General features: G+C 36.8%; 1 pseudogene; it reads left to right on the forward strand.

Moving 5' to 3' along the window:
* The window catches only part of LOC127691147 (glyceraldehyde-3-phosphate dehydrogenase-like), a 62,406-nt pseudogene extending 44,296 nt beyond the window's left edge, over positions 1–18,110 (forward strand).
* The last annotated feature ends 8,842 nt before the right edge of the window (positions 18,111–26,952 follow it).

The following is a 26,952-nucleotide window of genomic DNA, read 5'->3' on the forward strand; positions in this document are numbered from 1 at the left end:
TACTGGAGACTATTTCAAGGCATCATTCGGATCAGGTTGGGATTGAACAGTTGGGGCTGGGGCCGACTTGGAAAGGCGATCTCCTAATTTCTAAAGCTCCTGAAATAAACATCATTTTTTGTTCAGAGAAGGGCTTGCCCTGACTCTGCCCTGGCTTGGCAGGGGATCCTGGTGATCTTAGACTTGAAAGATGTACCCAGTACTTCTTAGACTGTTCCTGAGAAATGATGACCTACCCTGAGTTGAAAGTCAATCACATCAGGTGGAGAGGGGGAGAGAGTGAGAAGAGTGAAAGACTGGGGGTCGCACAAGCCTGGAGGCTCAACTTCTCCCGGGTTTTGGCACCAAGATATCAGGCTTTCTCTCTAATAATTTCTCAGCCAATGTGGGCCATGTTCAAACAGCCTTTGGATGAGAACATGTACCTCTACTAATCATGGATCTAAATTTCCAGAGAGTTCATGTGATAGAACCTGAATACTCATGTTTCTCAAAATACAGCATTGCTTTCAAAGAAAATCTAAACTAAATATAGGAAATGTAAATATGTTTCTCCAACTCTCTTCATCCTAGATGCATTCACATTTATCAAAATCAAGCTTTCTGAGAGATGAATGATAACACAAAACTATATAAGCAATGAAAACCAGAGAAAACGATGTAGGAGAGTTTCAAGGAAAAGGTTACAATGATATTCGGTAAACTACTATAAAATTAGTAATGAGTAATTTTAAAGTGAAACAAAATACCCATTTGTACATAAATTCAAAATAAAGAGGACATAAGCCACAATCTTCCAGAAAAGGCATTACAACTAGTAGCTGACCCCAGGTTAACAGCTTTGGTCTATAACAGCACATGGTTGATAAAAAAATAAAATAACATATATTAACAACCATAATTTTGCCATCTTATGTTGAAAGTTAACATAGTAAAAGCCAATAGTTGCCAAATAACACTAAGTTAGGATGAAAATATTAGGCAGGTAGTATAGAATGAGGACCATTCTCATTTTTGATTTATAGATGTATATTGTATCATTTGTTAGAGAGGTCACTGACAATTTAAGGAGTAAAACCCAAGAATTGTTAGTGGTTCTGAATTATTTCTGGTTAAACTAGTTCTAAAATAATAGTGTATCAAAAGCAGTGGACAGTAGCTTGAGATGTAAACATTTCATGGGTTCTCTTGTATCATAGCACAGTCTATTTTTATAATCCAGCTGCGTTCTGTTTACTCCCTGTGATGTAAATTCCAATGATAAAGTTTCTGCATAGTTTATTGATTGAGGTGAATATATTAGTAGGTAAATTTGCATTTAGACTGATTGCCCTGAATACTTTGATCCTGTGTAGGATTTGTGAAGCACAAATTTTTCTCTAAATACTTGCTGCTAATAAGGAGATTTGAAGCCAATGACAGAATTGTACCAACTATGAACATTTGGTAATATTTCTTGTTTCCGTTTCCTGTTTGGCTATTAACATGAAAGATTACTAAGTGATTATTAAGTTATTCAGTGACGTTATTTGCCACTTCAAAAATGAAAGCTGCTATTTTGCGAACTTCTCTTTTTATTATTGGGGAGGGGAGTTGCTTTGATTATTTATAGATAAAAAGAGTTACATTAAGAAAAATTTCATGGAACAGAAATTATTCTTATGCTTATTTAATAAAACAAACAATCCACTTTTCTGGCAAGCCCGATGACCTTCAGTAGGTTCCCTAGAAACCATCTATCAAGCATTAATAATCCGAGGACTATGATAAAGAGAGAAGGAAGATGGAGACTGGAGGATCTCTAGAAGCTCTGGGCACAATCAGTCTGGCTTATGCAGCACTGTATATACACTGTCTCACTCCATAGTTGAAGTTTGCTTCTGCAATCCTACAAAGAAACAAATGAAAGCAAGCACACACACACACACACACACACACACAAACACATAAGGGGCAAGGAGAAACATTTCATTTTTGATATTATAAAACCCTATATTATTATATATTCATACATTATATGGTAAAAGTATTATTATTTATATAAATTTATCTCCATAAGCATTGAGATCAAATATAGTATGAAAATTTACTAAAATGTTTTTGTTGACTATAAAGCTTATTTTAGTTATAATTTTAAGTGAAACATTAGATGAATAATGTTACTTTGAGAAATCTCAGCTCTAAAATTTTTCAATCATAAGTTTTTTATATATATACTTATATATACATATATATATATATACATATATATGTAGATAGATAGATATATACATGAGCACACATACACACAACTTCTGGTTTCCATTCTTGTCAATACACTGAATAATGTGACAAACTGTACAAATGTATTTTGAGTGTATTAGTCCTGAATAGTCTCACCCATCAGTAAATGATGTTATTCTAATGACAACCTGCCAAGATAGACCTGTCTGTAAACACCAGGGGGTAACCCACTACTTTAAGACTGGATAGAAATTGCACTACACAGAAGAAAACACCTATTTATTACATTAATCTTGGCAAAAAACTCAGGGCAAAGTAGGTAGGTTGTATATATATCCTGGAGGAGAGGCTAGTGCTCCTTTTGTGTGAAAAGGACTTAACTTTCTTATAAACATTCATCTTTACCCTTACACAGCATGCAGCCCCCATCAAAGAAATACTTTTTGATGTTTACTTAATATAAAATACCATAATTTGTCATAGCATAGGGAACTAGTGATAGATGAATGACAAAAATACAAACACACACATACACACACGTATACATGCATACACGTACACACACACGCACACACACATGCGCACACACAGACACACACACACACACACACACACACACACACTTAAGTTATACCCCAATCCCCAAAGATGTAGAAACCTCAGACAAGAGCAGAAAGAAATATTTTAAGAGTCAGGTGTTGGAAAGACTGATACAAACACTGTCTTCTCAAATGGACAAACCTGCAGATTCATGAACTCATAGTGTTTATGATTGAATAGCATTGTTCTGGAAGCACAATGCCAGAACTAAATAAATCCAATCAACATTCCTGCATGAATATGGGAAGTGTACAACAGGCCTTCTACCCAGCTGAGGAGTGATTGGTAATTTATGGAGTTAGGAGAGAGAGTGGAGTTTCTTCAAGTCTGTTGATCCTTTGTAGGTTATCTATGTTGCTCTGGTTAATGACACAACACAGCTATCTTTGTGTCTATGAATCTATTTTTCCGTGCATGTGCCCATCAATCTTTTATTTATTTAGTATCTATATATCTGTGAATCTATCTATCTATCTATCTATCTACTATCTACCTACCTACCTACCTACCTACCTACCTACCTACCTATCATGTATCTTCTATCAACTTTGTGTGCACATGTCTGGCATTCTCGAAACAGAACATATTTGTAAAATATCACAAAATAAGCAAATATCAATTGTTTTTAAGTGATAGATGCCTATCATAAACTAATTGCCCTTAAGGTAGACATTCATTTATCACTTTGAATTCACAATAATATTAAAATGGAAATGAAAGTTATAAAATCAGGGCATCAGTAAAATCAGTCACTGTTACTAGTATACTGCTGTCAATAATGACTAGGTATAGTTAATAAGTATTACTACATTTAACATTCAATTATCAAAGTATGCCACCAAATCAGAAAATCAAGCCACACAACCTGCGGTGCGGTGTAAAATTCAGCAATTGTCACATCAAAGAGCACAGCTGCATCAGTGCAATTGAGGGTTGAATCATCAAACATGCAGTGCAATTACTTGAGTCTGATAGTTCCACAGTGTTACAATATGGAGATGAATCAGCAGAGCTTCCTGGTGATTGCTAAATACCTGAATACTTCCTCAGTAACTGTAGTTCTTGAATAATTCCCTAAATAAATATGCAAATGAAGTTTAGTGAAATGAAATAATGAATATGAAATAATCGTTGATAAATTTGGAAGAATTGGTGTCACATGAAAGAAACTGGATACTTTCTTTTTATATATGACTTCTTACCTACACCATCAAGGCAAATTTAGTACATGTCATCCCTTTTTAGTTCATTGGGATGGCTGAATCTGTTTTAAAGTTTTCCATAGGTTTTTTCACAAAAAGTGAAAATTCCTTCACTCAGAGAAATGGTCTAAAAGAATATAGTAGTTTGTAATTCTCATCTAACAGAATTAATAACACCAGGTGTAATTTTCAAGAGAAATACAGCATCACATAAATGTTTTTTTAAAAAAACCTTTCCTATTGATGAGTGGAGAATTTAAGAAGGTAAGAAGTTTCAAAGACAGAAATTACTGATTCCTGGGAGATTTCACACACACACACACACACACACACATATACACACACACACAGCATTTCTCCCTACAATTTCATTCAGCAAATATGAAAATGCTGTACTTGTGGAGCTGTAAAAATTCTAAAGCTATGTGCTATATGTGATTTTTCTCTTTCTCTTAAAAAATTTGGAAGTGAATTTTAAGATCTGTGTTTGACATGTTTTTCCAAGACATCCAATTTTAAATACAGTGATTTAATCATCAGGTAAAAATATGTTCTTGGTTGACTTATGTGTCTTGATTAAGATTTACTAAATTATTTAATCTCAACAAATGTACAGAAATACATTTTTACAGAAATATCTTTTCAATTTTATTTTTTTCAAATTCTACATTTAGAAAGAAATTGTACGTTTTGTGCAAGTAAAGCATTTTATACCAGTTATAATATTTGTTAACTGTGCATCTAAATCTAGAAATTTGGAATCAAAAGGATTTGGAGCTCTTCTTGCCTCTATATTGGCAACAAAACCATTTCAATGGTTTGTGAAGCAGACTGGTATATACAAGTCTAACTGTATAACACAAAGTGAACTGAAGAAACCTCTAAAGACAATACATATGCTGCAAAGGGACAAATATTCCCTACCATAGTGGTTCAGTTTGACAGAACACACAGATTCAGTATTTGTAGATTTTGAAAGCATAATTCTACTACATTTTATCTGTAACTGTTACAGTTGAACAAACAAACAAAAAAAAAAAAAAACTAATGATGGTAGAGTCAGCACAATCTGTCCGTACCCCATATGTCTTAGTGAAGGGGTCAACCTATCATTACATACTCCATTTTGTGATTATACCCCCCATTTTATGTTAAGGTTGTCTTCAGACTGAACTTGGTTATTGAAACAAATACAAGAACAAACCCCTGGCAAGGGCTCTAACTTTCCTAACAGCCACTCCCCTTGGCTCCTAAGAGTAAAGTACTTAATGTTCCAGATATTTTGAAACAGATCACTCATGTTAACCAATCATGTAATTGCTTAGCTTCGAAGCACCCTACCCTGCAGTAACTGTGATAAAAAGCCAAGGAAGGGCTCATCAGCTTAGGACCTTCCATACCCATCTAGTGCATTGAAGAGCTTGGAGGGTTCCAGCTCTCAGTTTAATATAGACTTTTTTCTTTTGCCTAAGAGTTGAATTCCTGGTGGTTTCGGTGGTTTGTGGGGGCCTCACAACCTCAGAATAGCACTTAGAACTCTATACCTGACTTGAATTCTGCTGCAGAGATCATGTTCTGTCGAGGAATTCATCGGGGCAGGGTCTTGTGAGGCAGTTAATTTTGTTAGTTATCACTAACAATGCTGTATGTTTACCAATGATGAAAAATATTTAAAATGGAAGAAAAATTATCTTCATCTTTTGTTTTTAAGTGAGAAGACCAAAATAGTGGGAGTTCAAGTATTTACCTCAAAGTAAAACAACTCTGGTGTTTTATTGGTTTTGTTTGTGCTTTTATTTGTTTGTTTTTCGACCCTTGCTGCTCAAGATTGACAGCATGAATTCAGCCCAGATCCCACTGTGGAGAGAACTGCTGGCTTGATGACTTTCACCATACAAAAAAAAAAAAAAAAAAAAAAAAAAAAAGGGTAAATATTCTAGGACAGTTCACCAATATTACAAATAACAATTGGTAGACAAAGAACCTAGAAGCTGTTTCAACTTTCAAAGAGCTTCTTTCTCTATTTTACCATCACTAATAGTTTTCCACATGAGAAAAAACAAAGCCTTCAAACTAAAAATGATCATGTTATCTGTCTATAATTCTGTGATATAGTATAACAATCCTTTTATCATAGTAGAGAAGACTGATTTTGATATTTTGAATGCTGGGGTATTTTGATAGTTTAATAGTTATAGAAAGCTGTAATTCCAATCTTAAATTATATTTGAGGGACATTTTCCATTGTGTACAAAATCTGAGTGAATCCTTTAAACCATATTCTTTCTGAATTAAGCCTCAGCATGTATTGCTACAAAGTATCATTTTAGTCAATTTACACCATAGCAGTTGGTACATAGAACACAGCACTTTGATCAGAGACATCCAGTTAAATAAATCTGCTAATGTGTAGGGAAATATCTTATCTACATTCAGTAATGATGTTTTAATATTATTATAGATGCCCATGCCCATATTCAATAAATATTAGGTAAAATATCTTAACTTGGTCACCCTGCTTGGTTAGAATTCATTGTTTTTCCTTTCCATATACCTAATGCTTTGCAATGATTTCTTGATTTAGATGTCTATATATAATTATGTATATCACATATCTTTATATATATACATGTATACTATTATATATTTATATTATATATTTATGTATCTATTATATATACATTTTTGAATTTTTATAAATGAAAATAAATGTTCTGCTAGTTCTTTTATACTTTTTTAAGAATTTCATGTATTTGGTTATTAAAATGATCTTGCAATTCACAAAGTTACAAAATTAATTGATGTTAGAAATCCATTAATTAAGTAGTTATAAAGGATGCTAAATAATCATTCTTAATAAGAATAATTTAGCTTTGAATATACTAACAGTTTTGTTTTTCTGGGAATTTTCAGGTTTGGTCTCTACCTTAGTTTACTTCAATACAATGCATAACTTTGGTCAAACGGTATATTATTCTTGGTATTGCTTTAAATTTTTTCCCCAATCACAGTGGCCATCATACACAACTTTCTTATAGGAAATGACAAAAGTTTATTCTAATTAGTTAATAAATGATATTCATATTGTGAAATTACATATGTACTTATATGTAGGGATAATCTTCTGTGTACTTTATGGAAGAATCAACTGTCCATAAAAATCTAGGCAATGAGCTGAGGCAGGATTAGAAGGCAGGGCTTATTCCTTGCCCCTTACTACCCTCAAGCAGTATGGCTGTCTGCAGGGGAGTAGGGAGGCCTATGACAACTGGATAGAATGTAGAGTCCAGAAACTCACAGGCAAGTATATTCCAGAGCTCCATGTAACACTGGGAAGCCAACACTTCTCACGTTTTTGAGAGAGCCAACACTACAACATTGCTCAGCTGAAGTTGTAGTTTGTGATCTAGCCCATGGGAAAAACAGCAGCTCAGTTAAGGCCCAAGCCTGGTGCCTGGTGAGAGGTGACTGACTCAACCCAGCCTGACAGGGCATGTGGGCCTGAGAGTAATAGAAGGTGCCCAAGGATGAAGGCCTAAAGCCATGCATAAATGACGCAAGTTGAAGAGGCCTGGCCAGCAGTTGGCAGGAGGCTGAAAATATAGGGTAGCCTAATAGATCAGACTGAGTGGTCTGAACCAGCCACCAACCACAGGTGCTAACTGAAACATATAAGGAGCCCCAGAGACAACATGCAGAAAAAATCCGAGTCTAAGCACAAGCTTCTGACCAGGTAAATATCTTTGAAATCATGATAAACTCCTAGGAATTAAGACATTGTTTGAGATAAAACAAAGTTTAAAATGGGTTAAATATGTAGAACCAGAATGTGTCTAGTATAGCTATAAGTTTATGGGGAAAAGATCTATTGCAAAAGTGGGAATTTCAGATTAGCATTCTTCCAGTTTTAAATGCAGGTCATAAAAGGAGAAATTCTTAGGAATAAAGAAAAAAAAAAAACATTACTGAAGACAGTTACAGACTGTCCAAGCTGTCCATGATCAGGATACAGCTGCATATGACTTTATGTGCTGGAGTTGCTGCTAGAAGATCACAACCTGCACTGAGCACTTCCACTAAAGTAGCAAACTTACAAACCTTTTTGGATCGAACAATGGCCTGTGACAAAAGAAAAAAACTGCAGGTACTAGAACAGCTAGCCAAAGAGCAGCCAGAAGCTCAACATGTAAAAGATCCCACCAACCCTTGGAATTCTGTTTGTCATTAGAGAAAAAAAAAAGTAGAAAATACTTTTCTTGGCTGGGTTTTAATGAAATTTTTATTGGATATGTTTTTTATTTACATTTTAATGTTATCCCCTTTCCCAGTTTCCACCCTCCTGGGTAGCCGGTATCCTATCCTCTCTCCCCCTACTTCTATGAGGATGCTCCCCCACCCACCCCATTCCCAATTCCCAGGCCTAGATTCCCCTATTAAATATTTTCTTTATTTACATTTCAAATGTTATCCCTTTTCCTGGTTTCCCCAAAAACCCCCATCCCATTATCCCCCCTGCCCCTGCTTCTATGAGGGTGTCCTAAACTCCTGCTTCCCTGACGTGGTATTCCTCTACACTGAGGCATCAAGTCTTAACTGGACCAAGAGCTTCTTCTCCCTTGAATGTCCAACTAGGCCGCCATCAGCTACATATGCAGCTGGAACCATGGTTCTTTGGTTGGTGGCTAAATCCCTGGGAGCTCTGGGGATGCTGTTTGGTTCATATTGTTGTTCCTCCAATGGAGCTGCAAACCCCTTCAGCTCCTTCAGTCCTCCTTCAGCTCTTTCAGGCATTTCTCTAACAAACCCGAGAGCAATCAATAAAATCATTCGGTCAATAGCCTGGAATCACATTGCCTTCCTTATTAACTTAAGCATGGTTGGTTACAGTGACTTATTTAAAAGTCTGCTTTTTCACATGAAAATGACAGAGAAAAGTTTTTTCCCTCATTTCCTACTTATTTATAGCATTTGTCCAATAAAGATATAGCCTTGGAGGGTCTTATCAAAGGAATGTTAAAAAGTCCTACCTTATGTCAATATTTTGTATAACAGTAACTAGAAATAATTTATAATGAAGTTTCTTCAGTCTATAATTTACCAATATATGAATGATGTCTTAATGGGTGATTCAGACACAAACACATTGTGGGGGATGTTTGATTAAATAAACATAATTTTGCCCTGTTGGGGATTGCAAATTGCTGTTGACAAAATACAAAGCAGGGACTTTATTATTTATTTGAGATATAATATAGGTCTATAAAAGATTAAACTATAGAAAGTGCATGTGAGGAGAGACCTATTAAGAAATCTTAATGATTTTCAAAAATTGTTGGGAGCTATAAATTGGCTAAGATCCACAATTAAATTAACTACTTAAGAGCTGGGTAATTTATTTCATTCTTCACAAAGTCATAAGGACATAAATAGTCCAAGAAAATTATCAGCTAAATATGATAAAGAATTGACTCTGGTAGAAAAGATATTACAAAATGTACATGTGGACCATTTTGATCCAAAGATGGCTTGTATTTTGATTATTTCGCCTTCTACTCATTCTCACACAGGATGTCTTATGCATAGAGATAAACCTATAATATTTTAGAAAAATATTTTTAAACACATAAACAGAGTAAAAATTATAGACCTATATAGAAAATATTTTTGAATTGATTCTGAAAAGAAAAATGTAGCTTTGTCAGTTAGTAGGAATAAACCCAGCACAAATTGTAGTACCTTCTACTAATGCTGAGATTGCCTCATTATGGACAGAAAATGAACATTGGCAAAGAACTTCCAGTATTTTCAGGGGATGAAATTAACAACAAATACCTTAAAGGCAAGGAATTTCAATTTATAAAAAGAACTAATTTGACTCTAACTCACATAATAAAAGGGACATCAATTTCTGGAGACCGTATATTCTATTCTGATGCAAATAAATCAGAAAATAAAGGTTAGAGAAAATATAGGTTAGAAAAAATAAGTAAGATGGCTCAGAGCTAGGTTAAAATTTGGAGCTGTATGTCATTCATGGGGTATTTTAGATTTTTCAGAATCTTTTAATATAGTTACTGATTCTCAATGTGCAAAAAGAGTTGTTTTGCATAAAGAAACTGCTGAAATTATTCAGGATGGTTTATAATTAACATTACTATTTTCTTGGCTATGCCAGGCATTTAGAAATAGAACTCATCCATTGTATTTAATACATTTCAGATCCCCTATGTGTTTACCAGGTCCTCTGCACAAGATAATAATTAAATTGATGAGCTATTAGTAGGAAATGTGGTATAAGCTTTGGAATTTCATTTAAAAATCATTTTAACAGTAAAGATTTGAAGAAATAGTATTCTATCATTTGGCAACAAGCCAATAAAATTAAAAGGCAATGTCCTACCTGTTATTTGTATAACCGAACCAAATTATTCAGGATTTCAATCAGCAATGGCTTTAAATTCTAAAAAGGCAGATTCTGTGATTTCCTTTTTTATTAATGGATTCTTTTATTGTCTTTTTGAACTTTACCAGACTTTTCTTATCATGCTAAAACTATCTTTGTTAATCATTACCCCAATTACATTTTTATCAATATTTCCTTATGATTCCATCATGTACATTGGATGTACTTTGGAGAATAAAATGGAATATCCAAAAGGTGTTACTTCTCAGTTATACCTACTACGTGAGGCATTTTAGACTAAGTTCTTTACACACACACAAAGACACACACATGCATATGCATATGCATTACATTACATATGGATAAATACATACACATATACATATACACCCTCAACTAAAAAGATAGTTGTCATTGATGGTGTGTGTTTGTTTGATAGTAATAGATACTCCTATAACTTGCAAGGTAATAATTGCCCATTTATATATAATAAAATCAAATGATGGCATTAGGGAATCCATACCCATAGCTCATATACTCCCACCCAACTTATCTAATTGCTCCTATTCTTGTATACCTATTTGGGCATGGGAATCTCAGCAGTGCTAGAATATTTACAGAGAGATTCTAGAGAAATGCGTTCCCTCCTATTCATGTAATGGAATGCACGGCTCTACTTTTCTACTTTAGTAGAGCTCAGGTACTTTTTTTCCAGTTTTTGGTTTTTCATGAGCACTAAAAGTCATTCCTGAAATAATTACAAAAATTTGCCTTTGATAAGAATGAACATATCCATAGATTTAAAAACTTTTGCATTGTGTAAGCTTCAAAATTCTACCTGTTCCATGAGGTCTTGCATGAAACTTGGTTCATTCAATACTTACCAACTTAGTAGTGAACCGATAAACTGGATTAGGTGTCTGATTTCATTTGACTTGTGTCCTCAAAGTAAAGTGCTTAATCATATTTCTTTCATGCATGAAATTGTTAATCATTAACTTCTCCATCAAACTTTATTTTTGAAGAATTATAAAATCCTATATTGTAACAAGAGCTGCTAAATCAGAATCTTAGATCAGAGTCCTAGTGTTTGCATTCAAATGGATTCTGAAGAAAACAAGGCTGTCTTTGCATTCCGAATTCTGGGAACCACTGACTCACAGGACCATTTTAAGCTGGTGAACATGCAAGTGAGTCATGCTATTGTTTGGTCTTTAAATTTCTAATCTCAACTCCCACACTGCTGACCTGCTTCATCCGTTTCACACCCATAGAATTCTCCATCTATTATTTTATATAAGCAAATCATTCCTTCGTGCTGTCGAGCTAGACCTACTTTTCTTCATTTGCTAAATATGAATTTCCTCTCTTATAATCATTAGAAATTTAAACTTTGGATGTTATAATCCAAATAAAGTGCACTCTCTTTCAAAAAGCTCAGAGAGTAGATTATGAACATAATCAAAATGATGGTTGTCATAGTCTCTTACAGCTCATGCTTTTGCTCCCATAAGGTACTGCAATTCATTTCTGTCTTTCTTCCTAGACTTTGCATGCCCTAAGTCCAGGGTCTTCATCATATCTCTGTTTTTGACAAATTCCCAACATACCCCAGACTCTAGTTGATTTTGTATAGATGTAAAATGGATGTTTGACTAAAATGGAATTTGATTTTTCTTGAATATAAGTATAGGTTCTTTGTTTGTTTTTTATTTTTTTTTTGCTTTGAATTCTTTCTTTTTTCTTTCTTTCTTTTTTAATTTTCACATGTTTTTTCCTCTTACCCTTTTCAAATGGCATCTTACCATTATAATTTAGTATCCAGAAAATACTTTGCTTCACCTAGTAATTCCTGGACAGCATCAGAATAGAAATAAAGAATTAATACAGAAAAGCAAATTTTAAAAAAGCTTGTTAAGACGTTTAAGAGCATAGCCACTTTATCTGGATCAGCAACAAAATTTAATCTTAAATATGTTAATACAAAAAGCAAGTTTATCAGGGTCAATGTATGAGCAATATGTTTATTATCCTTTCAGAGAGTTACACAATCTGCTCTCAGCTTCACTTTATGGGGGAAATATGCCAGTGTCAGCACAGTTTAAATACCAGATTAACACCTGCTTTAAAAACTTCGTAGGCATTAATTGACCTGAAAAGAGCCCAAGTTGAGCAGCAGGCATGATGCTATGTTTGCTTCAAAAATCTAAGCTGTGCTGCCAAAGCCTACCTCATGTAAATATAGGGAAAACAAATTGAACAGCGCTGCCGCCTGTGTACCAAAGCCATTTCACATTGAGCCAAACTCTCCCTAGAGCATGTCATTCCTTAGAACCAGATAAACATCCAGTGAGATGGATTAACACTTTGAAGCCACTAGGGTATCATAAAGAGTTTTTTTGTTGATGATGTTGTGTCTTTAGCACTGGGGAAAATCTGGCTCATCTTGTTAGTAGCAGAAATAATGTAATTTAAGTGAGCTGCCAAGATAATTAGAGCAGGTGAACAGTAGACAGAAATAATGCCCTGAAGAGATGAGCAAAAATGCTTAGATCCTGTTTCACTTTATTTCTGTGCTATTGAATGGTTTTGATATGTGTTTCTTTCAGTGCCCCTGTCAATCCTGGTAGCAAATTAGACATTTGGGGAGACTGTGACTCTTCCAAGTTTCTTGGAGAATCCTTAGTACACTTTAGAGCAATGCTAATTGACAGACTTTAAAATGAAAACATCAGGAAAAAGATGATATTTATCTATACAGAATTATAAATTTTAGAAGCTCACTGGAGAATGACTCATTCTCATCCATTTTAGAAAGTGATGCGACTACATATTCTTGAGCGTATTTAATTACATGACAAGAGTGAGTCAGCATCTTTTTAGACTTAGGGAGTAGAATAGGTATATCATAAAGGCTTTGTATTCTAACCTTACTTCATAATACTTAAACACTTCCAAATTCACGTGGATATTCTTTACAATGTTTGGCCTTCCAGAGTCAATTCCTTCCAACCTATATGAAGAGTATTATTTTAAATAATTTTGTATAATATTGTAAACGTTTTTCATAAGGTCTATGTTATTGATTATTAAGTACATTTTATGATCTTTTCTTCAAAAGCATATTTATGCTACTGAGATTTATTGGATTATGTGGTCCTTCTTTCATCATGAAAATTGGAGTCTAAATAATGTCTAATATTTTGGCTCATGGTGACTTGCACAATAAAATACAGGGAAAATGGAAGAGTAGATCTATATTATTATTAGAGATAACATAACTACTTTTTTTTTTCAAAAAACATAGACCTACACCAAAGTAATGCAAACTTTATACTTGTAAAAAAATATTAATGATTTCATGGGTCCCTGGATCCTCCCAACAAAAATGAAAACTTAATTGAATTTGTTTAATTATATGAAACATCTGAACTGAAGGAGTTGAAAAACAATGCACAGCAATCATTTGGAAACTGCTAAAAGTCAGCAAGATTGAAAATCCCTGAGGCATGGTTGATGATGCTGGTCACAGTGGAGCTGTAGAAGCACAATTGTGATAACACTGTGTCTGTTCCCTGAAACTTAACTATGCCATGAAGACAGGAGAGGATGCTGAAATGAGTCATTGCACTGAGTAGGAAATCGTGAGTCATAAGAGGGGAAAGTCTAGCCCTACGGTGTTATGGTTACAGTTGATCATGCTGGATGGTGAGTGAACAGCGGAAATAACCTAGCAATAAACCTATTACTACTAATAACCTGTCAGTATTCAGGAATAATGAGCAGAGGAGGTATCCTAATAATTTGGTTCTGAGCCTATAATAATAAATGTAGTAAGAAAATATGATGAGTGTTATATGGGATTAAAACACTCATAGTGGATAGTGGATAAATACAAAAAGTGTGGCAAAGATTACTCTTAAATATAGCATGAAAAATTAATGTTTCATTCAAAACAAAACAAACAAAATTATGATATATCAAAAAGACACGTAAGATAACTGATAAATGTCCCAAAGATCAAAGCTGAAGTAAAATTCAATCAGGAGAATCAAAACAAATTTTAACTAAAATACAATTTTATATTACATAATCTGACATGGGTTATTGATAGTAACTTATATTTAAAGAAGATGAAACAATTATCTTTTGCAGTGATCTTTCTATATATTTATTTATTTATCTATTTATTTTGGGTGAGGTTGTTTATTTACATCTGGATCACAGCTCCCTTTCTCTCTTCTCCTTCTCACTTCCCTTTCCCCCCATTTACCACTCTGCCCCTTCTCCTCAGAAAAGGGGAGGCCTGGCATGGATATCAAAAAGGCTTGACATATCAAGTTGCAGTAAAACTAGGAGTACCTTCTTCTATTGAAGTTACACAAGACAGCTCGGTTAGGGGGAAATGATTCATAGCAGGCAACGTAGTCCGAGTCAGCCTCTACTTCTGCTTTAGGAGTCCCACATGACGACTCAGCTGTCATATGTGTCAAGAGCATAGATAACTACCATTCATGATCTCTGTTTGGCAGTTCAGTCTTTATGAGCAGGTTTGTTGATTCCATAGTTTTTTTTTTTCTTGTTATGTTCTTGATGCCTCTGGCTCTTTTAATCCCTTCTCCCTCTCTTCCACAGGATTCTTCATGTTAACTAGTTAACGTGTGGCTGGGGGTCCATCAGTTGCTGGGTGAAGCCTCTCTGATGACAGTTATGTGAGGCCACGCTCTGCAGGTACAGCAGAGTATCATTAATAGTGTAGAGGCTGGGTTCTCTCTAATGGCATGGGTGATTCCGTCCCTCAAATTCTGCTCCATCTTTACCTTTGCACGTCTTACGATAGACAGAACAAATTTTCTAAGGTTTTGTGGCTGAGTTGATATCACAGTCTCTGCATTGGAAGTTAATCCTGATTACAGGAGATGCCCAGTCCAGGCTCCATATTTACCAGTTTGAGGAGTCTTTGCTGAGTTTACCCCCACTGATTCCTTGGAGTTTTCATGGTCCTAGGTTTCTAGCTCATTCCAGAGATGCCCCCACCTTCTAGTTGTCTCTTCCAGAACACTCTCCCTCTGTCCTCTCCCCACTCACACCTACTGTTCCCATCTCCATTCACCCCCCCCACACACACACACAATACTTTTCCACAAATCTACCACCAATGATTAATCTGCTTCTCTTTCTTATAGGGATTCTAACATTATCCCTTTGTTCACTTTTGGTTACTTGGCTTCTTTGGTCCATGGTTTGTAAGACAATTTTACTGTATTTTATGACTAATAACCACTTACACATAAGGACATATGATGTTTGTCTTACCGAGTCTGTGTTATTTCCATTGAGATGATCTTTTTCAGCTGCATCCATTTGCCAGCAAATTTCATAATATCATAAATATAATGGCTGTATAATACTACTTTGTGTAATGACATGACATTTTCTTTATTTACTCTTTGATTGAGAGAAGTCTAGGTTATTTCTGGGTTTTGGTATTAGGAATAAAGCTATTATGAACATAGTTGAGGAAGTGTCCTTGTGGTATGTTGAAACTTCTTTTGGGTATATGGTCAGCAGTGGTATAGCTGCATCTTGAGGTGCTTCTACCCCAAAATCGTCTGAAAACTGCCAATTTAATTTCCAAAATTATTATGCAATTTTACACTTGTAAACTCCATGGAGAAGTGTTCCCTTTGCTCCACATCCTTGCCAGCATGTGCTAACTCATGACTTTTTGATCTTAGCCATTCTGACTAAGGTGTATGATAGAATTTCAGAATTATTTTGATTTGCATTTTCTTTCTCTTCTATCAGATTTATTGGATCCAGTTTTGTGTTGAGGCCTTTGATCCACTTGGCCTTGAGGTTTATGCAGGGTGATAGATTTGGATCTATTTGCATTTTTCTACATCTAGACATCCAACTAGACCAACATCATTTGTTTAAATGCTCTTTTTTTTTCATTGAACAGTTTTGCCATCTTTGTTAAAAATCAAGTGTCCATAGGTATATGGATTGACATCCTATTTGATTTGACTCCATTGATCAACCTGTTTTCATTTTAGTAATCTGTACATTCTGTTACTACTACTCTGCAGTACAGCTTGAAATCAGAGATGACAATGGTGATTCCTCCAGAAGTTCTTTTATTGTAGATGATTTTTTTCTCTATCCTAGGACTTTTGTTTTACATATAAGTTAGAATATTGTTCTTTCTTTTTTCTGTATAAATCTTTTACTTATAAGCCAACATCATAAGAAAAAATTAATCAATTAGCATGTATGCATAATTATGTAGGTTATAACTATAATTGCTTAAAGACAGTAGAGGAGATGGAGGCATATTTTAGTAATATTGTTATATATGATTACAATCAAGTTGGTATTAGAATAAACTACATTTTAAGTTATTATTTATAATACTTTGGATCACCACTAGGAAAATATCTAAAGCCAATGATGAGATTCTTAAAATATCATACTATAAAGTATCAAGGAGTAGAAATTAGGGAAAATGAAAATAATATAAAATACATATAACAGAAATGATAGATGGAAATGTGAACTTATAAATAGTCATTATACATGTGATAACCATTGCAGTTAAGATTCAGTGATCATCAAATGTATTAAAAAGGTAGTTCAAGCTATCTGCCCCTCCCAATTTCAGAGAAAGCTGCATCTTCTCAGGCAGTGCTAGCCTCATCCCTTAGACACAAAGATTTGAGTGAACAGATTTGGTTTTATCAGGCACCTGGTTACCAGGGCTGCCTGCTCATCTGGCAATGTAGACATTGTTGCCATCAATAACCCCTTTTTGACCTCAGCTACATGCTCTACATATTCCAGTATGACTCTACTCATGGCAAATTCAACATAACAGGCAAGACTGAGAATGGAAAGTTTATCATCAACAAGAAGTCCATTATCATCTTCCAGGAGCAAGATCCCACTAACTGCAATTGGGTTGATACTGGTGCTAAGTATGTTGTGGAGTCTACTGGCATCTTCACCACCATAGAGAAGACCATGCCCACTTGAAGGGTGGGGCCAACAAGGCCTCTTGTGCTGATGCCCCGATGTTCATAATGGGAGTGAACCTTGAAAAGTATGACAACTCTTCCAAGATTGTGAGCAATGCTTCCTGCACCACTACCTGCTTAGTATCCATGACCATGGACATCCATGACAACTTTGGCTTTGTGGAAGGAATCATGACCACAGTCTATGCTATCAGTCTACCCAAAAGACTGTGGATAGCCCCTGTGGAAAGCTGCAGTGTTGTGTCCATTGGACTGCCCAGAACACCATCTCTGAATTCCACTGATACTACCAAAGCTATGGGCAAGGTTATGCCAGAGCTGAACAGGAAGCTCACCGCAATGGCCTTCTATGTTCCCACCCCCAATATGTCTGCTGTGGATCTGACATGCTGCCTGGAGAAAGCTGCCAAATATGATAACATCAAGAATGTGATGAAACAGGCATCCAAGGGACCATTAAAGGGCATCCTGGGCTACACGGAGGATAAGGTTATCTCTTGTAACACTCATTCCTCTACCTTTGATGCTGGGGCTAACATTGCTCTGAATGACAATTTTGTAAAACTCATTTCCTGGTATGACAATGAATACAGCTACAGCAACAGTGTGGTGGACCTCATGACCAACATGGCCTCTAAGGAGTAAGAAACCTTGGACCACCTGTATTGTTTTGAATCTGTAGATTGGTTTGGTTTTATCGGCCATTATTTTTATTATCAATTTTTCTTTTTTTTTCTTACACTCCAGATTTTATTCCCCTCCTGGTCTGCAAACTCTGCCATATCACATACCTCCTCACTATCTCCCTGTCTCCATGAGGATGTCCCCACCCCCTATCCCACCAGACCTTTGAACTCCTTTTCTCCTTTCACTATGTTAATCCTACTGATTCATGAGCATGGGAGTCCTTTTCTATCTTCTGATATCTTCTTCAAGTGTCTTTCTTCAAAGATTTGAAGTATTGCAAGAACACAGATCTTTCACTTTTTTGGTTTGAGTTACATCAAGATATTTTATATTATTTGTGTTTGTGAAAGCTGTTGTTTCTCCAGTTTCTTTCTCATCCCACTGATCATTTTTATATAGGAAAGCTACTGATTTTTTTCTTTTGAGTTAATTTTATATACAGCCACTTTGCTTAAGGTAGAATGCTTGTGTACACTATCATGTCACCTACTAGTACAGATTCTTTGATATCTTCCTTTCTACTTTGTATCATCTCTATATTGTTTAGTTATCTTATTGCTCTAGCTAGAGATTCAAACACTGTATTGAATAGACACTAAGAGACAGCCTTTTCTTGTCACTGCCTTTAGTAGAATTGCATTAAGTTTCTCTCCATTTAGTTTAATGTTGGGAATCAGGTTGTTGTATACGGCCTTTTGTGTTGAGGCATGTGCCTTCTATCCCAGATATCTTCAAGACTTACTTCATGAGAGGTGTTGGAGTTTGTAAAAGCATTTTCAGTATCTAATAAGATAATCATATATTTTCTTTATTCTTTGTCTTCGTTTAATATAGGAAATTGAAGGATTTTTGAATATTGAAAAATCCGTGCGTCTCTGCTGTGAAGCCTACTTGGTTACAGTAGATGATGCTTTTGATATGTTCTTGGATTCAGTTTGTACCTATTTTGTTAAGTATTTTTGTATTAATGCTCTGTAAGGGAGATAGGTCTGAAATTCTCTTTCTTGGTTCAATCTTTGTATGGTTTGTGTATCAGGGTGACTATAGCCTCTTGAAATGAATTTGGCCTTGTTCCTTCTATTTCTATTTTGCAGAATAATTTGCTATTAGCTTTTCTTTAAATGTGTGGTATAATTCTGCACTAAAACCATTAATCCTGGGTTGTTTTGGGTTGTGATGTTTTTAATTACTGCTTCTGTTTCTTTAGGGGTTACAGGCTATTTACTTGTTTACCTGATTTTGATTTAATTTTGGTGTATTGTATATATCAGAAATTTCATTCATTTCAATTAGATTTCCCCATTTTGTGGGGTAAAGCCTTTTGAAGTAAGACCAATTACATTTTTGGGGGGGGGGTTTCTCAGTGTCTGTTGTTATGTCTACTATTCATATCTGATTTTGTTTATTTGGATACTGCCTCTGTGCCTTTTAATTAGTTTAGCAAAATGTTTGTCTCTCTTATTGATTTTTCTCAAAGAGCTAACTCTGTGTTTCATTGATTATTTGTATTGTTCTCTTTGTTGATTTATTGATTTTTAGCCTCAAGTTCAATCATTTCCTTCTATCTACTCCTATTGTGTTAGCTACCTTATTTTTGATCTAGAGCTTTCAGGTGTGCTGTTAAGTTGCTAGTATGAGAATTCACTAACTTCTTTAGGAAGGCTGTCAGTGCTATGAACTTTCCTTTTAGCACTGTTTCCATCCTGTTTCATAATTCTGGGTATGTTGTGCATTCATTACCATTGGGTTATAGAAAGTCTGTCCTTTCTTCCTTCCTTCCTTCCTTTCTTTCTTTCTTTCTTTCTTTCTTTCTTTCTTTCTTTCTTTCTTTCTTTCTTTCTTTCTTCTTTCCTTCCTTCCTTCATTTCCTCCTCCTCCTCTTCTTCCTCTTCTTCTTCCTCATCCTCCTCCTCCTCCGGCTCCTCCTCCTCCTCCTCCTCCTCCTCCTCCTCCTCCTCCTCCTTCTTCTTCTTCTTCTTCTTTCTTTCTTTCTCTCTCTCTCTCTCTCTCTCTCTCTCTCTCTCTCTCTCTCTCTCTCTCTCGATATCCCCATTCCTCCAGTATCTGTTTCTTCTCTGTCTTATCGCCTGAGTGGCCTGGGGTCCTGGTGACTAGCAGGTTTTCAGTTCCACTAGGGGATTACCCTAGGGAATTTTTGACCTGTGTGGTCTCCTGAACTTTGGGCTTTAAATTGCCTCTGGGGTTCCTTGCACTACACAGTCTGGAGTACAACACTGCCAGAGTACCCTCTGGGAAAGCAGACAGAATTATGGGCTAGAAAATGGGCAGGATGCAGTTTATCATTGTTGTGTGTGTCTTAAGGGTTCTTATCAGGAAGATATTGCTAATTACACTGTTGGTTGTGCCTTAAGGGGGTGAGAGTTCTTACTGGTTTTACTCCCTGGTGCCAGGAGGCTTCCAAGAATGCAGATAGAGTTGTAGGGGTAGAAAATGGATTGCAGGTGACAGGATTCAGTTTAAAACTGTTGAGTGTGCTGCTGGGGGACCTTTAGAGGTCTGGCTGGCAGGGCTTTGTAAGATTTATTTTCAAACTCTAGTCATCTTATGATCAATGGGATATCTATCTCAGACTTCAATTTTTTAACAGGAAAATATAAACCTCTTGATAAAATGTAGACTATACCAGATCAAGAAAATTAAGCTTAACATTAGAAGTTTTACGAATACCCAATAGAATACACCATTGCTATGATGAGTGCAATATTCTTTGCATAAAATTAATAACAAAATTCTTGTTAATAACTGACATCTATAGAAGCCAGAAAGAATAGCATCCTGTCTAGACTCTATCCTGATTTCACAAAATATAATGACTTGCTAGTCACCAGGACCCCAGGCCACTCAGGCCACAAGACAGAGAAGAAACAGAAACTGGGGGAAGGGGGGATATCAAGAAAGAGAGGAGGGAGAGAGAGAGAAGGAGGAGGAGCAAAGGAGGGAAGAAAGGAAAGAAGAAAGAAAGAAAGAAAGAATACATAAATATATGGAAAATTTTCAGCAAAAATGGAAATTAAACAGACTAAGGGGGGCAGTGGCAACAGCAGTGGAATAAGGGCCATCAGCACTGGAATCAAGGTGACAGGGTCCAGGCAGGCCCTGTGCCCATGACCACTGACCTTCGCTGGCCAGCCAGGCTGCAAGCAGCGGCAGAATTACGACAGATTTATGGTGCCTTTCACTTTAAAGAAGCCAAGCCTCCATCTTGGTTCTCTAGACTTCAGAGAGATCAGACAGACTGAGGTATGCAAACATAACCCAAAGCCAACATCGCAGCGGTCTAAGCCCAACAGGCATTGGCCTGCACCCAGGCCCTGGGCTGTTTGGGGGGCCATCAAGGTGCCAACCCAGCCAGGAGTTTTTTGCCCAGCCCGGCACATGCGCCGCCATTTTACCTACAGGAGGCCAGAGAGCTCTAGCAGGCAAAGCAGCTAACAGGCATAGCCCGAGGCTAACAAGGCGGGGGGTCTAGTCCACAACAGGCCCTGGACTAACCCCAAAATTTGGGCTACTCAGTGGGTTATCTGTGTGTCAACCTGCCCAGGAGGTTGTTAGCCCAGCAGACTCTCCCAGCACTTTCAGGGAGCATGCACGCGCAAGCTCGCCAACCTGGCCACCTGACAGACCCAATTAACAGTCATAGCCTGAGGGGAACTTTGCTGAGACCTTGGCCTCCCAGGCTTTTGCCTAGACTCAGGGCCTGAGCAGCTAGGCTAGCCTTGTATGCACCAACCTGGGCTAGAGATCAGCTTCCCAGCAGAGTGATCAGACGCAGAATAGATCCCCGCAGCATACACGCTCAGCACTCCCTGAAGGAGCAAACAGGCACCATCTGGTTCACAGACACAATCTGGGGCAAAGCACACTAGGGCTCCAAGAGCACCCAAGAGGAGGAAAGCAGATCAGCAATCTGCTTCAGGGGAATCCCAGCCATCCAGTGTTGCAGAAATAGCCCCAGAGGCCCTGAGGAGGCTCAAACACCAGCCAGAGACAAGATCAACTAACTCCAGAGAACAAGATGGCAAAGGGCAAATGCAGGAACACTACTATCAGAAATCTAGGCAATATGGCAGCGTCTGAACCAAACTCTCCAAACATAAGCAAGTCCTGGTTATGCCAACACACCAGAGAAACAAGATTTGTATTTAAAATCGTTGGTCATGATGCTGCTAGAAGAACACAAAAAGGACATAAATGAATCTCTTAAAGAAATACAGGGGAACATGAATAAGCTAGAAACCCGTATAATGGAAACACAAAAATCACTTAAAGAAATGCAGGGGAATAAGGCTCAAGAGATAGAAGAGGAGACCTTGGCCTCCCAGGCTTTTGCCTAGACTCAGGGCCTGAGCAGCTAGGCTAGCCTTGTATGCACCAACCTGGGCTAGAGATCAGCTTCCCAGCAGAGTGATCAGACGCAGAATAGATCCCCGCAGCATACACGCTCAGCACTCCCTGAAGGAGCAAACAGGCACCATCTGGTTCACAGACACAATCTGGGGCAAAGCACACTAGGGCTCCAAGAGCACCCAAGAGGAGGAAAGCAGATCAGCAATCTGCTTCAGGGGAATCCCAGCCATCCAGTGTTGCAGAAATAGCCCCAGAGGCCCTGAGGAGGCTCAAACACCAGCCAGAGACAAGATCAACTAACTCCAGAGAACAAGATGGCAAAGGGCAAATGCAGGAACACTACTATCAGAAATCTAGGCAATATGGCAGCGTCTGAACCAAACTCTCCAAACATAAGCAAGTCCTGGTTATGCCAACACACCAGAGAAACAAGATTTGTATTTAAAATCGTTGGTCATGATGCTGCTAGAAGAACACAAAAAGGACATAAATGAATCTCTTAAAGAAATACAGGGGAACATGAATAAGCTAGAAACCCGTATAATGGAAACACAAAAATCACTTAAAGAAATGCAGGGGAATAAGGCTCAAGAGATAGAAGCCAATAAAGAAGAAACGCAAAAAAAAAAAAATTAAAGAAATGCAGGAGAACTTGAGTAAAGAGGCAGAAGTCATGAAAGAGGAAACACAAAAATCTCTTAAAGAATTACAGGAAAACACAAACAAACAAAGGATGGAACTGAGCAAAACCATCCTGGATCTAAAAACAGAAGTAGAAACAACTAAGAAATCACAAAGGGAGACAACTTTGGAGATAGAAAACCTTGAGAAGAAATCAGGGGCCATAGATGCAAATATAAACAACAGAATACAAGAGATGAAAGAAAGAATCTCAGATGCCAAAGACACCATAGAAACCATTGACTCAACAGTCAAAGAAAATGCAAAATGCAAAAAGCTTGTATCCCAGAACATCCAGGAAATCAGGATCAAATGAGAAGACCAAATCTAAGGATTATAGGTATAGATGAGAGTGAAGATTTACAACTGAAAGGGCCAGCAAATATCTTCAACAAAATTATGGAAGAAAACTTTCGCAATTTAAAGAGAGAGATGCCTATGAATATACAAGAAGCCTACAGAACTCCGAACAGACTGGACCTGAGCAGAAATACCTCTCACCACATAATAATTAAAACCCCAAATTCATTAAACAAAGAAGAATATTAAAGGCAGTAAGAGAAAAGGGGCAAATAACATATAAAGGAAGACCTAACAGAATCACACCAGACTTCTCACCAGAGACCATGAAAGCTAGAAGATCCTGGGAAGATCTCATGCAGACTCTAAGAGAACACAAATGTCAGCCAAGACTACTATACCCAACAAAACTCTCAATCACAATAGATGGAGAAACGAAGACATTCCATGAAAAAACCAAATTTACACAATATCTTTCCACAAACCCAGCTCTGCACAGAATAAAAGGAGGAAAACTCCAATATAAGGAGGGAAACTACACCCTGGAAAAAGCAAGATAGTAAGCTTCCTTCATCAAACCCAAAAGAAGATAACCACTCAAATATAAAAATAACATCAAAATGACAGGAAGTAATAATCACTATTCCTTAATATCTCTTAACATCAATGGACTCAATTCTCCAATAAAAAGACACAGACTAACAGACTGGATAAGGAAGCAGGACCCTACATTTTACTGCATACAGGAAACATACCTAAATGTCAAAGACAAAAACTACCTTAGAGTAAAAGGCTGGAAGACAATTTTACAAGTCAATGGTCTCAGGAAACGAGCCGGAGTAGCCATTCTAATATCAGATAAAACTGACTTTCAATATAAAGTCATAAAAAGAGACACTGAGGGACACTTATTGCTGGTCAAAGGAAAAATGAACCAAGAAGAACTTTCAATTCTGAACATCTATGAGCCAAATGAAAGGTCATGCTCATTCGTAAAAGAAACTTTACTAAAGCTCAAAACACACATTTCACCTAACAGAATAATTGTGGGGTACTTCAACACTCCACTCACCTCAATGGACCGATCAGGAAAACAGAAACTGAACAGGGACACAGTAAAACTAATTGAAGCTTTGGACCAATTGGATTTGACTGATATTTATAGAACATTTCACCCTAACGCAAAAGAATATACCTTTTTCTCAGCACCTCATGGTACCTTCTCCAAAATCGACCATATAAATGGTCACAAGACAGAACTCAACAAATACAAGAAGATCGAACTAATTCCATGCGTTCTATCAGATCACTATGGTGTAAGAGTGGATGGAGCTAGAGAACATCATACTAAGTGAGGTAACCCAGACTCAAAAGGTGAATCATGGTATGCACTCACTAATAAGTGGTTATTAACCTAGAAAACTGGAATACCCAAATCATAATCCACACATCAAATGAGATACAAGAAGAAAGGAGGAGTGGCCCCTGGTTCTGGAAAGACTCAGTGAAACAGTATTCGGCAAAACCAGAACGGGGAAGTGGGAAGGGGTGGGAGGGAGGACAGGGGAAGAGAAGGGACTGTCGGGGAGTGGGGGGGGCTAGAAAAGGGGAAATCATTTGAAATGTAAATAAATTATATCGAATAAAAAAAAAGAGTGGTTTTCAATAGCAACAAAAACAAAAGAAAGCCCACATACTCATGGAGGCTGAACAATACTCTACTCAATGACACCTTGGCCAAAGAAGAAATAAAGAATGAAATCAGAGACTTTTTATTATTTAATGAAAATGAAGCTACAACATACCCAAATCTTTGGGACACAATGAAAGCAGTGCTAAGAGGAAAACTCATAGCCCTGAGTGCCTCCAAAAAGAAAATGGAGAGAGCATACACTAGCAGCTTAATGACACACCTGAAAGCCCTGGAACAAAAAGAAGCCATTTCCCCCAGGAGGAGTAGAAGACAGGAAATCATCAAACTCAGGGCTGAAATCAATCAAGTGGAAACAAAGAGAACCATAAAAGGAATCAACAAATCTAGAAGCTGGTTCTTTGAGAAAATCAACAAGATAGATAAACCCTTAGCCAGACTGATCAAAGAGCACCGAGAAAGTATCCAAATTACCAAAATTAGAAATGAAAAGGGGGATATAACAACAGAAACTGAGGAAATCCAAAAAATCATCAGATCCTACTAAAAAAGCCTATACTCAACACAACTGGAGAATCTGGAGGAAATGGACAATTTCCTGGACAGATACCAAATACCAAAATTAAATCAGGAACAAATAGATCATCTAAACAGTCCCATAACCCCTAAAGAAATAGAAGGGGTCATAGAAAGTCTTCCAACCAAAAAAAAGCACAGGACCAGATGGTTTCAGTGCAGAATTCTATCAGACCTTCAAAGAAGACCTAACACCAATACTCTTCAAACTATTCCACAAAATAGAAACAGAAGAAACACTACCCAATTCCTTCTACGAAGTCACAATTACGCTGATACCAAAACCACACAAAGATCCAACAAAGAAAGAGGACTTCAGACCAATTTCCCTTATGAACATCGATGCAAAAATAGTCAATAAAATTCTTGCCAACCGAATCCAAGAATACATCAAAAAGATCACCCACCATGATCAAGTAGGCTTTATCCCGGGAATGCAGGGTTGGTTCAATATACGGAAATCCATCAATGTAATCCACTACATACACAAACTCAAAGAAAAAAGTCACATGATCATTTCATTGGATGCTGAAAAAGCATTTGACAAAATTCAGCATCCTTTCATGCTTAAAGTCTTGGAAAGAACAGGAATTCAAGGCCTATACCTAAACATAGTAAAAGCAATATACAGCAAACCAGTAGCCAGCATCAAACTAAATGGAGAGAAACTTGAAGCAATCCCACTAAAATCAGGGACTAGACAGGGCTGCCCCCTTTCTCCTTGTCTTTTCAATATTGTACTTGAGGTACTAGCTCAGGCAATTAGACAACATAAGGAGGTCAAAGGGATACAAATTGGAAAGGAAGAAGTCAAACTATCATTATTTGCAGATGATATGATAGTCTACCTAAGTGACCCAAAAAACTCCACTAGAGAACTCCTACAGCTAATAAACAACTTCAGCAAAGTGGCAGGATATAAAATCAACTCAAGCAAATCAGTAGCCTTCCTATACTCAAAGGATGGGCAAGCTGAGAAAGAAATTAGGGAAATGACCCCCTTCACAATAGCCACAAACAGTATAAAGAACCTTGGCGTGACTCTTACCAAACATGTGAAAAATCTGTATGACAAGAACTTCAAGACTATGAAGAAGGAAAAGAAGAAGACCTCAAAAAAATGGAAAAACCTCCCATGCTCACGGATCGGCAGGATTAAAATAGTTAAAATGGCCATTTTGCCAAAAGCAATATACAGATTCAATGCAATGCCCATCAAAATCC

Source organism: Apodemus sylvaticus, chromosome 8 (assembly GCF_947179515.1).
Source record: "Apodemus sylvaticus chromosome 8, mApoSyl1.1, whole genome shotgun sequence".
Classification (NCBI taxonomy): Eukaryota; Metazoa; Chordata; class Mammalia; order Rodentia; family Muridae; genus Apodemus; species Apodemus sylvaticus.